This window comes from Arachis hypogaea, chromosome 11 (genome assembly GCF_003086295.3).
Source record: "Arachis hypogaea cultivar Tifrunner chromosome 11, arahy.Tifrunner.gnm2.J5K5, whole genome shotgun sequence".
Lineage (NCBI taxonomy): Eukaryota > Viridiplantae > Streptophyta > Magnoliopsida > Fabales > Fabaceae > Arachis > Arachis hypogaea.
In genome coordinates this window covers 25,521,208-25,534,428 of record NC_092046.1, presented here as the reverse complement: position 1 = coordinate 25,534,428, position 13,221 = coordinate 25,521,208, and the positions used below count along the sequence as shown (strand labels likewise).

Genomic DNA, 13,221 nt, shown 5'->3' with positions numbered 1-13,221 from the left:
CCCTCTGTGTGCCATTTCTGGTGTTTAATGCCAACTCTGCTACCATTTCTGGCGTTAAACGCCAGTCTGATGCTCCTTTCTAGCGTTTAACGCCAGCCAGACACCAGACTCCCTTTTCTGGCATTAAACGCTCATAATGCTGTCCATTATGGAGTTTAATGCCCAGAATGCTGCCAGATTGTGCGTTAAACGCCCATTCTGCTATCCCAGTAAGCCTGTCTTCCAGGGTATGCTATTTTTGATGCTGCTTTTGATTTTGCTTTAATTCTACAGCTGTTTTTATGACTTCACATGATCATCAACCTAAAAAAAACATAAAATGACAATGGAATATAAATAAATATAATTAAATAACATTGGGTTGCCTCCTAATAAGCGCTTCTTTAATGTCAATAGCTTGACAGTGAGCTCTTAGAGAGCTTCATAGAGACTCAGAGCTTAATGGTGGCCTCCCAACAACAAACTTAGAAGTTGAGTGTGGGGGCTCTGTTTGACTCTGTATTGAGAGAAGCTTTTCATGCTTCCTCTCCATGGTTACAGAGGAAGATCCTTGAGCCTTAAACACAGGGTAATCCTCATTCAATTGAAGGACTAACTCTCCTCTGTCCATATTAATAATAGCCCTTGCTGTGGCTAAGAAGGGTCTTCCAAGGATGATGGATTCATCCTCATCCTTCCCAGTGTCTAGGATTATGAAGTCAGCTGGGATGTACAGGCCTTCAACCTTCATTAAGACATCCTCTACAAGTCCATAAGCCTGTTTCATTGATTTGTCTGCCATCTCCAGTGAGATTCTTGTAGCTTGTACCTTAAAGATCCCTAGTTTCTCCATTACAGAGAGTGGCATGAGGTTTATTCCTGACCCCAGGTCACACAGAGCCTTCTCAAAGGTCATGGTGCCTATGGTACAGGGTATTAAGAATTTTCCGGGATCCGGTTTCTTCTGAGGTAACTTCAGTTGAACCAAAGCATTCAGTTCATTGATGAGCAATGGAGGTTCATCCTCCTAAGTCTCATTACCAAATAACTTGGCATTCAGCTTAATGATTGCTCCTAAATACTGAGCAACTTGCTATTCAATAATATCTTCATCCTCTTCAGAGGAAGAATACTCATCAGAGCTCATGAATGGCAACAATAAGTTCAGTGGAATCTTTATGGTCTTTGTATGAGCCTCAGATTCCTTTGGTTCCTTATTAGGGAACTCCTTAGTGGTCAGTGGACGTCCAGCAAGGTCTTCCTCACTGGAAATCACTACCTCTTCCTCCTCTATAGGTTCGGCCATGTTGGTTATATTTATGGCCTTACACTCTCTTTTGGAATTCTCTTCTGTATTGCTTGGGAGAGTACTAGGAGGAGTTTTAGTAACTCTTTTACTCATCTGACCCACTTGTGCCTCCAAATTTTTGATGGAGGACCTTGTTTCAGTTATGAAATTGAGAGTGGTCTTAGATAGATCAGAGATTATGGTTGCTAAGTCAGAGAGGCTCTGCTTAGAATTCTCTGTCTGTTGCTCAGAAGATGATGGAAAAGGCTTGCTATTGCCAAACCTATTTCTCCCACCATTATTATTATTGAAGCCTTGATTAGGCTTCTGCTGATCCTTCTATGAGAAATTAGGATGATTCCTCCATGAAGGATTATAGGTGTTTCCATAGGATTCTCCCATGTAATTCACCTCTTCTATTGTAGGATTCTCAGGGTCATAAGCTTCTCCTTCAGAGGAGGCTTCTTTAGTACTGCCAGATGCAGCTTGCATTCCAGTCAGATTCTGAGAAATCATATTGACTTGTTGAGTCAATATTTTTTTCTGAGCCAATATGGCAATCAGAGTATCAATCTCAAGAACTCCTTTCTTCTGAGTCATTCCATTATTCACAGGATTTCTTTTAGAAGTTTACATGAACTGCTTATTTGCAACCATCTCAATGAGTTCCTGGGCTTCTGCAGGCGTTTTCTTCAGGTGAAGAGATCCACCAGCAGAGTGGTCCAATGACATCTTGGACAATTCAGACAGACCATCATAGAATATACATAAGATGCTCCATTCTGAAAGCATGTCAGAAGGACACCTTTTGATCAATTGCTTGTATCTTTCCCAGGCTTCATAGAGGGATTCACCTTCCTTCTGTCTGAAGGTTTGGACTTCCACTCTAAGCTTGCTCAACTTTTGAGGTGGAAAGAATTTGGCCAAGAAAGCATTGACCAACTTTTTCCAAGAGTTCAGGATTTCTTTAGGTGGTGAGTCCAACCATATCCTAGCTCTGTCTCTTATAGCAAAGGGGAAAAGCATAAGTCTGTAGACCTCGGTATTAACCCCATTGGTCTAAACAGTGTCACAGATTTGCGAGAATTTAGCTAAGAACTGATGAGGATCTTCCAATGGAAGTCCATGAAACTTGCAATTCTGCTGCATTAGAGAAACTAATTGAGGCTTAAGCTCAAAGTTGTTTGCTCCAATTGTAGGGATTGATATGCTTCTGATGCCAGGGCATCTTGGCCAGTTTCACTGACCTTTTCTTTACTGTTTTTAGGATAGTTTCATGCATTTCTTTAGGAAATAAGCTAGTTTTGGGTAAATATTCACTTATGCCTTGACTCAAGCATACATTGTGCATTTCACATGATTTCATGAGGATTTTGCATAAGTTTAGTGACAAATATTATGTTGCATTACTCATGACTTGGACTAGAGCTTTGATGCATTTTGTTGCTTGATTTCAGGACCAAAAAGAAGCAAGAAAAGGGGGAGGTAACTTGCAACATTAATGAGAAAAGTGATTGCCAATAACACTCTCAAAAAAGCCATCAATGCCGACGTTAGAGAGTCACGTTAACCAAGTTAACGTGAACTCTAACGTGGAGAAGAGAAGTTGAGCCAACATTAGTGACACTCAACATTGTCACTAACGTTGGCAATCACTCATAAGTGGCCACGTTAGAAGCCACATTAACCTAGTTAACATGGCCTCTAACGTTAAAGGGGGGAAGAGAAGCCAACGTTAGTGACACTCAACATTGTCACTAACGTTGGCCTATGGTGCAAAGTACCACGTTAACTCCTACGTTAACTTGGTTAACGTGGGAACTAACGTAGAGGATGAAGAGTTGTCGACAACGTTAGTGACACTCAACATTGTCACTAACGTTGAAGCAACCACACAATCCCCAAGAGTCACGTTAACTTCCACGTTAACTTGGTTAACGTGGAAGCTAACGATGAGAAATGAAGGATGAGCCAACGTTATTGACACTCAACATTGTCACTAACGTTGGGATGGCTAAAAGATGGCCACGTTAGAAGCCACGTTAACCTAGTTAACGTGGACTCCAACGTGAGACCTAGGGGCACATTGGAACGTTAGTGACAATGTTGAATGTCACTAACGTTCTCGAAGGATGGCAAAGGCCACGTTAGAAGCCACGTTAACCTAGTTAACGTGAACTTTAACGTGAAGCAAGAAGGGGCACACTGGAACGTTAGTGACAATGTTGAGTGTCACTAACATTCTCGAAGGTTGACAAGGCAACGTTAAAAGCCACGTTAACTAGGTTAACGTGGGTTTTAACGTGAGGCAAATGGGGTGCATTGGAACGTTAGTGACAATGTTAAGTGTCACTAACGTTCCCGAACTTGGACTTTCACTAAATGATTAACACTCCTTACGCCCTGAGCTTAAGTCTCTGCCCACTTCGCACTTTCTCTCTGCAAGTAAAGCCAAGCCCAAATAAAGAAAGGAACTGCTTCAAACTCAAGATCCAAAGGCCCAAGACTTGAAGAGTGAACTAGAAGCTGAGAAGAGTAGTATATATAGGAGTAGCTTTGAATTGTAAAGGAGTTCTAGAGGCTGAAGAACCACTCTCTGTATTTTACTTTCTTTGCAATTTCTAGTTTTATGATGTATTCTCCATCTTTGTTTTCATTTTCAAGAGCTATGAACAACTAAACCCCTTTCATTGGGTTAGGGAGCTCTGTTGTAATTTGATGGATCAATACTAATTTTCATTGTTCTTCTTCTATCTTTCCTCTTGATTTTACTTGAAAGCTTTCGATCTTCATCCAATTGAGTAGTTATCTTGGAAGAGAAGTTATTCAAACTTGGATCTCTTTTGAACCTTGGAAGAGGAATGAAGAGATCAAGCTAGAAATGCTTTCTCATGCTGGACCAAATTGGGTTTGGATGGGTATGTGACTGTAACCCTCTCAATACTTGGTTTGGGAAATGCATGTAGTATAATCAGTGACCATACTTCATCTCTTCTCATGAGCAATTGACCAAGGAATTGGCTATTGATCAAGATTTGAGAGATTGAATTGCAAGGAATTGCAATTCAATCACTTAAGATTGCCAAGGAGATCAATGAGTGCATTGATTGAGGAAGAGATGAAAATGAACTTGATCCGGAGAATTACAACATCTCCTAAGCCCAATGAACTCCCCATCTCTAATCTTACCCATTCTCTTTAATTTCTGCGATTTACTTTTATGAGCAAATCCCCCATTCCCATTTATAATTCTGCAATTTATTTTCAGTCATTTACTTCCAGTCCTTTAATTCTAGCATTTACTTTTCTGTTATTTACATTCCCGCCATTTTATTTTTTGCAACTCTCAACCCAATTTCTGGATTCGCTCAACTAGAACATTCTTCTAATTAAAGTTGCTTGATCAATCAATCCCTGTGGGATTCGACCTCACTCTATTGTGAGTTTTTACTTGACGACAACTTCGGTACACTTGCCGAAGGAAGATTTGTTGAGAGATAAGTTTTCCCCGCATCAAGTTTATGGCGCTGTTGCCGGGGATTGATTGTGCATCAACAATGATTAGATTGGAAGATCACTAGATTGAGCATTTTATTTTGTGAATTTCATTTTTCTGTTTGAGTGATTTACTTTTTGTTTTAGCTAAACTTCTTCCCTTCTCCCTCTACCCGTTTGTTTTTCTTTGTTATTTTCAATTCTGTTTGCTAACCCACTAACTGTTTGATATATTGCATCACCCACAACTAAAAATAACTCTGACACAAATACTGTCTGCACCTATTTTCTTTGCTTGTACTTGTTGGTTGTATGACAAGGAGAAGAAGCGGGGCTTCAACTTCCTTTGATTTTGAACCAGAGAGAACCTTCCTTAGACTAAGGAGGGAGGCAAAAGGAAAATGAGTAGTTGGTGCTGAAGAAGAAGAGGAACAGTTTGAGGAATACTTTGAACCAAACATGGAAGAAAACATGGAAAATCATCATGAAGAATAGACTCACAACCATGGCAGAGGAGGTGGAGCAAATCATGCTGGGGAGGATAGAAGAGTTTTGGGCTCTTACATTAATCCAAACCCAGGCAATTGTAGAAGTAGCATCCAAAAGCCAACAATCCATGCCAACAACTTTGAACTTAAACCACAGCTTATCACCCTTGTTCAGAACAACTGTTCGTTTGGAGGAGGTGTTCAAGAAGATCCCAACCAACATTTGACCACCTTCTTGAGAATATGTGACACAGTGAAATCTAATGGTGTTCATCCTGACGCCTATAGATTGCTCTTATTTCCCTTCTCACTCAGAGACAAGGCAGCCAAGTGGCTGGAATCCTTCCCAAGGGAGAGCTTGACAACTTGGGAGGATGTGGTGAACAAATTCTTTGCAAGATTCTACCCTCCTCAACGAATCAATAGGCTGAGAGATGAGGTTCAAACCTTCAGGAAACAGGATGGTGAGACTCTGTATGAAGCATGGGAGAGGTTCAAAGACTTAACAAGGAGGTGTCCACCTGACATGTTCAACGAATGGGTCCAGCTGCACATTTTCTATGAAGGGCTCTCTTATGAGTCAAAGAAGGCAGTAGACCATTCATCTGGAGGGTCCTTGAATAAGAAGAAGACCATTGAGGAAGCCATAGATGTTATTGAAACAGTAGCAGAAAATGACTACTTCTATGCTTTCGAAAGAGGGAACACAAGAGGAGTGATGGAGCTAAACAATGTAGACGCTCTGTTGGCCCAAAACAAGCTCATTACCTAGCAGCTGGCTGACCTCACCAAGAAGATGGAGATGAACCAAGTAGCAGCAACCTCCACTTCATCAACAACACAAGAAGGAGTAAACCAAGAAGCAGAAGGGAGTCAGGAGCAAGCCAACTACATTGGGAATTCACCAAGTAAAAACTATGATCCATACTCCAAGACTTACAACCCTGGATGGAGAAATCACCTGAACTTTAGGTGGGGAAGTGAGCAAGAGCAAAACCAAGACCAGAGATGTTACAACTCCAACAACAATGCAGCTCACCAACAATTCACCCAGAGGACATCTCAACACCCCCACAACAACACTTCTCCACATACTTATCAAAACCAAAATAGCACATCTGCTCCGAACCACTCATCAATTGATGACAGGCTCTCTAAGATTGAAGCCTTACTTGAAGGAATATGCCAAGAGATTCAAGAAAATAAGGTGTTCAAAGAGGAGGTGCGAGCCAATATTAAGAGCCAGGGAGAAACCATTAGGAAGATGGAATTCCAGGTGGGATATTTAGCTGAGAAGATTCCCAAACCTACTGATAGCTTCCCAAGTGACACTGAGAAAAACCCCAAGGGAGAAGTAAAGAAAGTAAGATGGAAAGATTGTAAAATGGTCACTACAAGTGATCAAGAGATTAAAGACAAGCAAGGCAAAATGTGCAAACAACCTGAAGACAACTCAACAAAGGAGGAGGATAGAGATCACAAAGAACCAGAAATCTCACAACAAGAGCTGCTGAAGCTCTATGCACCATCCCCTCAACTGCTCAATGGTGCTGTGGGAAAAAGAATATACTCAAGGTTCCTAGACTTGTTTGCATCTCTGCATGTGAACATACCATTCATCAAGGAAATTCAACAAATGCCTGCATTCATCAAATATATGAAGGAACTTCTTCCCAGGAAAAGCTCACTCAAGGGAGGGCAGACTATAGTGATGAACAAGGAATGTAGTGCCCTTATTCAACCTGAGTTGCCTACAAAAAGAAGAGACCCAGGAAGTTTTCATATCCCTTGTGCCATAGGTGAAAATATGTTCGACAGAGCACTATGCGATTTAGGGGCCAACATCAACTTACTGCCCTTATCCCTGGTGAAGAGGCTGCAGATCAATGAGATAATGCCTACAGATGTCATTATCAGACTGGCTGACAAAACTCAAAAGCAAGCAATAGGAGTGGTGGAAAATGTGTTGCTAAAGGTTGGGAAGTACTTTCTCCCAACAGAATTTGTCATTCTGGACATGAAAGAAAGTCACACTCACCCAATCATATTGGGAAGACCATTTCTAGCTATGGCCAGAGCACTTATTGATGTAGAGAAAGGGGAGCTAATATTGAGAATCCATGATGAACGACTCAGCTTCAATGTTTTCAAACTCTCACAAGAAACAGATCAAGAGGACAAAGAACTAAGCACAAATGATAATGAGACACTGAAGGAGGAAACAAGCACTGAAGCACAGCCAGTTCATTTTGAGACCCCCTTAACTGACAAACAAGAAAAATAGCAATTGCCACAGCTCAAGGAAAAGTTGGAGGAACCCAAACCTCTAGAGGCAGGTGAAGACAGCATCACAACTCCTTGGAGAAAAGAGGTCACCAAGGGGAAGGCAACCTCAAAAGAAACAAAGAAGATGGTACCAAGGAGATGGAGGAACAAGAAGATCCCTACGGAAGACTTCTCTCCAGGGGATAGAGTTGTCTCAGCCTACTTCCCAGATATTCCCCCTAATCTCCCTACTGTGCCATCTCAATTACCCAAGGTCTTCACTATCAACAGAGTTCTTTCCCTGGAACATGTGGAGATCATTGATCCAACCAATGGGTACAAGTCCACAGCAAGAGGGGAGGACTTTAAGCACTACCAACCACCGTGATGAAAGAAAAACGTCAAGCTAGTGATGCTAAAGAAGCGCTTCATGGAAGGCAACCCATGTTTTATATACTTTCAGATGATAATGAATAAGTCAATCTTTATGAGCTTCAATCCAAACTTAACAAACAATTGGTGAAAATCTTCTTATGCAGAATATAGTGAGGAACAAGTTTGGTGTTCAAAGCAAACCAAGTTGCATGCTAGTCTTGGGAGCTTTGAACACAAAACTTTCATCACAGTGCTTCAAACTAAGTTTGGTGTCACCCCATGGTGCCACCAAAATGCATATAAGGAACCACCAATAGTTAGTTAGTTAGTTGAAATTCATAAACAAACAATCAAATCTTTTCTTTCATTTTATTCTAGTCGTAGAGTTTTAATTTTCTTATATATTAATTCCCTTATTTCAAATCTTTATAGGAAAGGAAAAGAAGCATAAAAAGGGATTGATTGGACACTTAAATGGGGGAAATTTCGCCACTTAAAGAAGAGGGGTTACACACTTGTTCTAAAGAGGGAATACGTTGAAAAATGTTGCCATGCAACATTGAAAAAAAGGGACCCCTAGAAGACCGAGCAATCCCCATCATAAAGTGATGATCCTTGTTTTCTAGCCACGCATAACCCCAACCGTCCATCAAGTGACCACTTCATCAATCTACACCCTCCATTCTCTCACAACTTCTCTATATAAACAACCCTTGTCCATACCACCCTTCATTGTCATCACACACCTTCACCACTCTTCATTTCGGTACAATATACCCCCTATCCAATTATAAACATTCCTCCCCTCACTCTCCTCAGTGCCATAAAACCCTAAACAACCAAAAGTCTCCACAACCTTGCCACCTTCACATATTAAATCATCATTCATGGCATCTTCAAGTTCTAAGAGAAGGGAGGGGAAGGAACCCATGGAAGAACACCCATATGATGAGAAGAGATTTAGAAGCTTGCATCATGCATTACAATACGGGTGGATGGTTGATAAGGAAATCATTTATGAGCTGGGATTTCAAGTTAAGAAGACTGAATGCCCCGAAATCACAGAGAAGGTAGAAAGGAGAAGATGGGAGCTCCTCACTGACCCGGTCACTAAGGTGAATGCAAATCTCATAAGAGAATTTTATGCAAATGCAGTCAGGTATGATAAGAAAGATGAGTCATATACAAGCTTTGTGAGAGGAACAATGGTGGATTTTGTTCCCATAAGTGTAATGGGGGCATTGAAGCTACGGTCTATACCATTTGAAGAAGAAAGTTACCACTCAAGATTGGACAACAACCCCAATTATGACCAGCTTTTACTAGACCTGTGTGTACCAGGAGCTGACTGGGAAAGGGGTGCAGGAAATAAACCAAAGTTCATTAAGAGAACATATCTCACTCCTGAAGCTAAGGGGTGGTTCGAGCTAGTGAGGAGGTCTATTCTCCCAGCTGCAAACAACTCAGAGGTGAATCTCGAGAGAGCAACAATGTTGCATTGTATACTCAAGGGAGGAGAAATCAAAGTTCATGAGATCATAGCTCAAGGAATTAGAAAGATGGCAGAGAAAAGCGACTCAAGAGGAACATTAGGTTACCCCAGCATTATTTACCGAATATGCAAGAAAGCTAGGGTGGTTTTTGAAGATGAGGACCCCGTTTTGATAAAGGAAGGCATTCCAATAACGGTCCGAAGGATGAATGCTGTAGCACTCCCCCTGCCTCAACGGAAGCAAAGAAAGAGGACAGCCCCTCCAGTAGTTGAAGGACAAGTCTTAGAGGGACAAGCACTACAGACCTTGGACATGCACCAATTACAGGAAGCCATTGATGGCTTATCTAGACAATATTTGGAAAGCCAAGGAGCACAGAAAGAGCTTCAACTACAGATGATGGGGCAGCAAGATGAGTGGCAAAGGCAAATGATGGAACAACAACTAAGCCAAGGACAACAATGGGGAGAAGCATTCAACAGGATGGAACAAAGGCAAAACGAGCAACCAGAATCCACCCAGAGGCTAATCAACATCCAAGCACATCAAGGGGCACACATACATGAGATGCATCGAAGACAAATAGAACAGGCAGAACTATTGGACGAGCAAAGGGCATTCGCAGAAGGAGTTTACATGAGTCAAACAGGACATCAGATAAATACTCAAGTCAGGCTCGGCTACTTAGTGGGACAGCTGCCAATATTGCATCCAGGAATAGCCAAGTATGATGAAATGAAGGATGAATTAGCACGAAAGGAAAGACAAAGGGTGGAAGAGAGTCATGAGTCAGTGAGGAAGGCACTCGAGGATTGGAAGCAAGCAAGATTGGCACGGATGCGAGGAAATGCAAGAGGAAACAAGGAGGACAAGCAAGGAAAAGAGCGTGGACACCCACAACAGTAAAAGGTGGTGGAGTTCCTTCTTTGTTCCATCTTTCTCTGTGTTTTAAATAAGGAAGATCTTGTATGAAATAGAACTTGCTTCCATGTTATGTTTAAACCTTTTTCAAATCATGTTATTTTTAGTTTTTGGTATTGAAGAGAGTCTATGTGCACTGGTCTTTATGTCACTGCATCATTCCCTTATTTACTTGTAAGCTTGTCCCTTTTTATCAAATGAAGAAGAGAATGTTTATGTTTTTAAAAGACCAGAGTAGGGTTCATATTGTGGAAATGCATTCATGAATCTTTGGGGTAGTCATAAGTTAGCTAAGTTGGTTCAACCACAAGACTAGGAGGACAACTATCTATCCTGAATACTTGACTTTGGATATACCCATGAGACTGAGCATATGACAAGATCCTAATAAGAGAAAAGGGAAAGAATAATGGAAGTGAAAAAAAAAAACAAAAGAAAAAGAGTAAGCAATAAGGCTAGGCATCAATGGTTTTAAGCTTGAGGCAAGTGTCTGTGGTGCTCCTGTGTGAGGGATCTACTTGGATGAATAAGCTCTTAGGGGTGCCTTATCACTTGGTAACTTGGGTTAAATAACTCGGGATTATCAGCTGAAAGTCCACTATCAAGAGTAACCTTCACTACAGAACACTTAGTAACCCAAAGAGGTGCTGGACACCAAGGTCTCAAGAAAAGAAAATAAATAAACTAAATGCCTGTAGTGTGTATGTATGGGGGATAGGCTTGAGGGAGTAAGTCCTTAGGGGTGTCTCAACACCTAGCACCTTGAACCAACTGGTTCGGGAGTGTTGGCTGAAAACTTATCTTAAAGAGTTGCCCCCTTACAGAGCACTTAGCCTAAATAACACAAATAACCCTTGAAATAACAATAAAAGGATCAATGAATAAAAGTCTCATGGGATATGAACAAAGTGGGTGTTTTAGGACAGAATAAAGGTCTGAAAGCCAGTAATGGAATGAACCTAAGTTTCTATGCATGAAACCACCATAAAATCAGTAATATGACTTCCACAAGGATGACTCATTCCTCTGGATATTCCATTCATCATTCTCTTGTTCCAGTACTTGCTTAGGGACAAGCAAGCTTTAAGTTTGGTGTTGTGATGCCAGGGCATCTTGGCCAGTTTCACTGACCTTTTCTTTACTATTTTTAGGTTAGTTTCATGCATTTCTTTAGGAAATAAGCTAGTTTTGGGTAAATATTCACTTATGCCTTGACTCAAGCATACATTGTGCATTTCACATGATTTCATGAGGATTTTGCGTAAGTTTAGTGACAAATATTATGTTGCATTACTCATGACTTGGACTAGAGCTTTGATGCATTTTGTTGCTTGATTTCAGGACCAAAAAGAAGCAAGAAAAGGGGGAGGTAACTTGCAAGATTAATGAGAAAAGTGATTGCCAATAACACTCTCAAAAAAGCCATCAATGCCCACATTAGAGAGTCACGTTAACCAAGTTAACGTGAACTCTAACGTGGAGAAGAGAAGTTGAGCCAACGTTAGTGACACTCAACATTGTCACTAACGTTGGCAATCACTCATAAGTGGCCACGTTAGAAGCCACGTTAACCTAGTTTAGGTTAACGTGGCCTCTAACGTTAAAGGGGGGAAGAGAAGCCAACGTTAGTGACACTCAACATTGTCACTAACGTTGGCCTATGGTGCAAAGTACCACGTTAACTCCCACGTTAACTTGGTTAACGTGGGAACTAACGTAGAGGATGAAGAGTTGTCGACAACGTTAGTGACACTCAACATTGTCACTAACGTTCAAGCAACCACACAACCCCCAAGAGTCATGTTAACTTCCACGTTAACTTGGTTAACGTGGAAGCTAACGATGAGAAATGAAGGATGAGCCAACGTTAGTGACACTCAACATTGTCACTAACGTTGGGATGGCTAAAAGATGGCCACGTTAGAAGCCACGTTAACCTAGTTAACGTGGACTCCAACGTGAGACCTAGGGGCACATTGGAACGTTAGTGACAATGTTGAATATCACTAACGTTCTCGAAGGATGGCAAAGGCCACGTTAGAAGCCACGTTAACCTAGTTAACGTGAGCTTTAACGTGAAGCAAGAAGGGGCACACTGGAACGTTAGTGACAATGTTGAGTGTCACTAACGTTCTCGAAGGTTGACAAGGCAACGTTAAAAGCCACGTTAACCTAGTTAACGTGGGTTTTAACGTGAGGCAAAAGGGGTGTATTGGAACGTTAGTGACAATGTTAAGTGTCACTAACGTTCCCGAACTTGGACTTTCACTAAATGATTAACACTCCTTACGCCCTGAGCTTAAGTCTCTGCCCACTCTGCACTTTCTCTCTGCAAGTAAAGCCAAGCCCAAATAAAGAAAGGAACTGCTTCAAACTCAAGATCCAAAGGCCCAAGACTTGAAGAGTGAACTAGAAGCTGAGAAGAGTAGTATATATAGGAGTAGCTTTGAATTGAGGAGTTCTGGAGGCTGAAGAACCACTCTCTGTATTTTACTTTCTTTGCAATTTCTAATTTTATGATGTATTCTCCATCTTTGTTTTCATTTTCAAGAGCTATGAACAACTAAACCCCTTTCATTGGGTTAGGGAGCTCTGTTGTAATTTGATGGATCAATACTAATTTTCATTGTTTTTCTTCTATCTTTCCTCTTGATTTTACTTGAAAGCTTTCGATCTTCATCCAATTGAGTAGTTATCTTGGAAGAGAAGCTATTCAAACTTGGATCTCTTTTGAACATTGGAAGAGGAATGAAGAGATCAAGCTAGAAATGCTTTCTCATGCTGGACCAAATTGGGTTTGGATGGGTATGTGACTGTAACCCTCTCAATACTTGGTTTGGGAAATGCATGTGGTATAGTCAGTGACCATACTTCATCTCTTCTCATGAGCAATTGACCAAGGAATTGGCTATTGATC

At 41.1% G+C, this 13,221-nt stretch overlaps 2 non-coding genes across 2 annotated transcripts; one reads left to right on the top strand and one right to left on the bottom strand.

The window, feature by feature from the left end:
- Positions 1-2,053: 2,053 nt before the first annotated feature.
- LOC112724839 (small nucleolar RNA R71) lies at positions 2,054-2,161 on the top strand. Its single transcript, XR_003163983.1, has one exon. It is a non-coding gene; the product is annotated as a small nucleolar RNA R71 (small nucleolar RNA).
- A 3,513-nt stretch (positions 2,162-5,674) lies between these two features.
- LOC112725936 (small nucleolar RNA R71) lies at positions 5,675-5,778 on the bottom strand. The gene has a single exon (XR_003165014.1). It is a non-coding gene; the product is annotated as a small nucleolar RNA R71 (small nucleolar RNA).
- Positions 5,779-13,221: the final 7,443 nt, after the last annotated feature.